Source organism: Panthera tigris, chromosome E3 (assembly GCF_018350195.1).
Source record: "Panthera tigris isolate Pti1 chromosome E3, P.tigris_Pti1_mat1.1, whole genome shotgun sequence".
Taxonomy (NCBI): Eukaryota; Metazoa; Chordata; class Mammalia; order Carnivora; family Felidae; genus Panthera; species Panthera tigris.
In genome coordinates, this window is record NC_056675.1 from 14,991,747 (window position 1) to 14,997,346 (window position 5,600).

The following is a 5,600-nucleotide window of genomic DNA, read 5'->3' on the forward strand; positions in this document are numbered from 1 at the left end:
CATCCGACTCTGGCACGAGTTATGATCTCACGGTTCGTGAGTTCGAGCCCCACGTCGGGCTCTGTGCTGACAGCTCAGAGCCTGGAACCTGCTTCGGATTCTGTGTCTCCCTCTCCCTTTACCCCTCCCCCACTCACACTCTGTCTTTCTCTCTCTCTCAAAATAAATAAACATTTATAGAAATAAAAAATAAATAGAATTTTAAAAAAAGAAAAGAAAGCTCACAATTTAAATACCAAACAAAACTGAATGCAAGATGAAAATGGTTAAACAGGACAAGGAGAGTCACTTAGTAATGACAGAGTATAATCCACAGTGAAAATATTTGTAATGTACTATTATACAACAAATAACCTAAGACCAAATCATGAAAAACTCTCAGGAACAGCATGGGAATTCACTTAAGTGGGAAGTTATAAAAATACATACCAGAATCAACAGCTTTCTTACATACAATAATAATAAGGCATAAAATATGGTAAAAGCGAAATAAAATTCTATTCACAATAGCAACCAAAAATTAATCTATGTGGAGAAAAATTTTAAATTCTACTGAGAGACATAGAAGGACACATGAATAAAATGAATTCTTGACTAGAGAAGTATACTTTATTTTATTTTATTTTATTTTATTTTATTTTATTTTATTTTGTTTTATTTTATTATTTTAGAGAGAGAGAGTGGGGAAGTGGGGCGGAGAAAGAGAGAGAGAGAGAGAGAGAGAGAGAGAGAGAGAGAGAAAGAGAGAGAGAATCTTAAGCAGGCTCCACACTCAGTGCAGAGCCCAACTTGGGGCTCGATCCCACGACCCTGGGATCATGACCTGAGCCAAAATCAAGAGTCAGACACTCAACTGACTGAGCCCCCCATGCACCCCTAGAGAAGTATACCTTATTATTAGATAAGTAAAACTATTGTAAAGATGTCAGATCTCCCTAAATTCATTTCAAAATTCCAGGCAATCAGAATCAAAATCCCAATGGGATGTATACCGGAATCAGATCGACTGATTCTAAAGTTCGTCTGTAAGATTCAGTATTTACCAAGAGGCCAAATAATTAATGTGGAAGAACTAACTCTACCTGATATTGAAATATCCTGTAGATCTATAGTGATTAAAACTTCCTCATTCCAATTCAGGAGATGAATTAAAACGAATACTTCTGGTTTATTATCTGCCTTTATATCTTCCTCTGAAAGGTAAGCTCCATGAGGAGAGGAGTTTTGTCTCCTTTTTATACTGATATAGCTCAGTTGATGAGAAAGTGCCTGGCACATAAGTATTTGTTGGATAAATGGATAAACAAAGCAATGGAATTGAATTCTTAGTACAGAATAGACACGCAGAGACTTAGGGATTTGGATACTGTGTAAAGTGGCATTTCAAATTAAAATGGAAATAATCAATCAAAGTGTTATTTGGAAAAGAGTCAAACCAAACTCTTCATTCCATATAGTGAAAGAGATTTCAAGTGTATCAAAGATGTAAGTGTAACAAATAAAGCCATAATACTATAAGAAAAATAGAGACTGATATTATAATCTTCAGGTGAGAGAATCCTTTTAAAGCACAAAACAAAAGCCAGACACCATGAAGACAAAGATTTATAAAGTTGATTCCATTAAAGGAAAAGGTAAAAACAGTAACAGCAACATCAAAAATGTGTACAAAAACAACAACCACAACACATATAACCCAATTAACATGTAAACAAAAACCTGGAATAATTATTTACAACATAGAGAGTCAAAGGATTATTTTGTCAGCATATAAAAAACTCCTCTAAATCAATGATAAAAAGATAAAAATAATGGCAAAGTGCATAAAATGAGAAATATATTCATAAAAGTATGTTTAAAATCACTAATAAAGAAATATAACTTAATGCAAAGATGTCCGGGTATTCTTCTATCTGACTGACAAGAGTTAAAAACATACATAAAATCCAATGTGAGTGAGGATATAGAAAAAGATTCCCTCTTAGTAAATGTCGGTGAGATTGCAAGTTGTACGTTTCAAAAAGGTAATTGGACAATGTGTATCAAAGTGTATACACACATGGGCAACAATTCCAGTTTTAAGCATTTATCCTAAAACCAAAATCAGTCAGCCAATTGAACAAAGATGTTTATAGGTATATGGAGTATTTTGTTGTTCCTATTAATGAAAAATCAGAGGCGAAGCAAATGCCCATCAATAAACAACTAAATGATTAAAGTACGGTAGGGTCACATAGTTAATACCACTAACTGACCTGGAAACATACCTATGACGTATTGTTCAGTGCATAAATCAAGCTAGAAAACAGTATTCGAAGTTAGATACATCTAAATTGCATGTCTATGACCCAGCAATTTCTCTCTTAGGTATATAACCAATAAGACAGCATTCATGTGCTCGCAAGAGACGTGCACTATAATATTTAGAGCCGCACTATTCATAATAGCCCCCAACTGGAAACCACCCAAATGCCTATCAACAATAAAGTGGATAAATAAATTATGACACAGTCACGTAATGGAGAGATAGCTCAACAATAGTGAATGAACCCCCTAAAGCCATATAGATGAGCCTCACAAATATAATGCTGATTGAAAGAAGACAAAGCAGAATACACGCTTCATGATGACATTTGAATAAAATTTAAAATCTGGCGAAAGTAACCTATGTCATTAGAAGTCAAGACAGTAGTTATCCTTGGGTTGGTGCGGAGCGGGTTGTGACGGGCAGTGGGTACAAAGATGGCTTCTGCGAGGCTGGCAATATTCTGTTAACTGAGCGCTGGTTACCTGGGTATGCACACTTTGTGGTCGTCTGTACACCTAGGAGCTGTATACTTTTCTGCGTACACACGCACATACAAACACACACACAAAATGGTTTGCACAGACAGGAAGATGTCAGGAAGTAGCCTGACAAGAATGTCAGCAGTGTTTTAATCTGGAGAGGGGATTTAGCATGACTTTGGCTTCCTTCAGGATATTTGTCTATATCAGTAGATACAATTATATACAGGAAAATACAATTCAATTGAAGGAATAGAAATAAATTTACTGAACATTCAACTCAAAAATTTAGAACAGCGCTCACTTCGGCAGCAAATGTACTAAAATCGGAACAATACAGAGAAGATTAGCATGGCCCCTGGGCCACGATGACACATAAATTTGTGAAGTATTCCATAAAAAAAGAAAAAAAAAGAACAATAAAGAAAATGAGAACATGGGATGAATGAAGTGATAAAGAGCCAGAAAACAATCAGATACTATGGAGGCTGACTGAGAGCGATCAATATGCTTCCTCCCAAATGACCGTTAATGAACTTAACAAATTTACACCAATAGACAATGTGGGAAATAGCACTTTAACCATGAGCCAAAGAACTGGGGGAATTTCTGCTGATTTCACCATCACAGAGAATGATTTAAAAACCCATTTGGGGGTGCCTGAGGAGCTCAGTCGGTAAAGGACCTGACTCTTGATTTTGGCTTGGGTCATGATCTCACACTTTGTGAGATCAAGCCCTGCATTGCTGTGGAGCCTGCTTAAAATAAATAAATAAGGGGCGCCTGGGTGGCGCAGTCGGTTAAGCGTCCGACTTCAGCCAGGTCACGATCTCGCGGTCCGTGAGTTCGAGCCCCGCGTCAGGCTCCGGGCTGATGGCTCAGAGCCTGGAGCCTGTTTCCGATTCTGTGTCTCCCTCTCTCTCTGCCCCTCCCCCGTTCATGCTCTGTCTCTCTCTGTCCCAAAAATAAATAAAAAACGTTGAAAAAAAAAATAAAATAAAATAAAATAAATAAATAAATAAACAAATGCCCATTTTAAAAGTAAGCTTATTGAAGTGTAATTAACATATAATAAACTGCATATAAAGTATTCAATTTAGTAAGTTTTTATTTTTTTAGTAAGTTTTTAATACATATACACACCCATGAAGCCATTGCCTCCAAAAGTTTCCTCATATCTCTTCCTTTCACTTCCTTTATCCTCTCCCCTCACCTGTAAGAAACATGATAGTTCCCTTTTCTAGAGTTTTATAGAAATAGAATTGTAGAGGGCACCTGGTTGTCTCAGTTGGTTAAGTGGCCAACTCTTGACCTCAGTTCAGGTCATGATCTCATGGTCCATGAGACTGAGCCCCACGTCGGGCTCCATGCTGACAGTGAGGAGACTGCTTGAGATTCTCCCTCCCTCTCTCTCTCTCTCTCTCTCTCTCTCTTTCAAAATAAATAAATAAACATTTTTTTAAAATAAGAGAAAAAGAAACAAAATTGTAGTATATGCATTTTTGTAGTCTGGTTTCATTATTCCAGCATAATATTTTGAAATGCACCCCTAATTTTGTACGTAACAAAATTTTGTTGAATCATAGTTCATTGGATGAAGACACCATAATTTATTTACTCACCAGTTGATGGGTATTTAGGTTCCTTCCAGGTTTTGATTATTATGAATAAAATGAGCAATGAGCAATTTGGGGTCATGTTTGAGTCTTTATGTGAACATATGCTTTCCTTTATTTTGGTTACATGCCTAGAGGTGGAATGGAAGGTCGTACGACAGATGTATTCAGAATGGATTAAATTAATGTATTACCATGTATGTTTAACTGTTTAAAAAACTTCCAAATTATTATTCAAAATGATGGTACCATTTTGTATTCCCACCAGCAGTGTATGAGCCTTCCAATGGCTCTACTTTCTTGCCATCACTGGGTATAGTTAGTCATTTTAGTTGTAGACATTTTCATAAGTGTGTGATGGCATCTCACTGTATTTTTTTCTTTTTATTTTAGAGAGAGAAAGCACGTGCACATGAGCAGGGGAGGAGCAGAGGGAGAGGAAGAGAGAGAATCACAAGCAGGCTCCATGCTCAGCATGGGGCCCAGTGTGGGACTCAACCTCATGATCATGACCTGAGCTGAAATCAAGAGTCAGACACCCACCTGACTGAGTCACCCAAGCACCCCTATGATGGCATCTCTTTATAGTTTTGATTTGCATCTCCCTAATGATTAATGACGTTGAATATTTTCTCAGGTGTTTATTTGCCAGCTTTATATCTTCTTTGGCAAATTATCTGTTCATATAATTTACCCACTTTTATATTGAGGGTTTTTTTTAATTGAATTTAGAGGGCTCTTTATATGTTTTGAATACAAGTCCTTTATGAGATATATGATTTGCAAATATTTCCACTCAGCCTGTGGCTTGTCTCCCACCCCCCTCCCCCTGCCCCATGGCTTGTCTTTTCCTTCTCTTAATAGTATCTTTTAAAAAGAAAGTTCTTAATCTTGATGAAGTCTGGTTTCTTGATTTGTTCTTTTAGGAATCATACTTTTGGGATCATATTTGCCTAACCCAAGGTCACAAAAGTTTTCTCCTAGAAGTTTTGTGATTTTACGCTTTACATTTGGGTCTAAGATGCATTATGAATTAAGTTTTGAATATGGTGATATGGACAGATTGAAGCATGTGTATGTACAGTGGATGTATATTGAAATATGGTCTATATTTGTACGTACTACATATGGATATCCAGCATTTGCACCAGTGTTATTGAGAAAACTATGCTTTCTCCATTAAATTGCCTTTGCACT

General features: G+C 36.6%; 1 non-coding gene across 1 annotated transcript; it reads left to right on the forward strand.

Moving 5' to 3' along the window:
- The first annotated feature begins 3,083 nt into the window (after window positions 1–3,083).
- On the forward strand, window positions 3,084–3,190 carry LOC122234782. The gene has a single exon (XR_006212734.1). It is a non-coding gene; the product is annotated as a U6 spliceosomal RNA (small nuclear RNA).
- The last annotated feature ends 2,410 nt before the right edge of the window (window positions 3,191–5,600 follow it).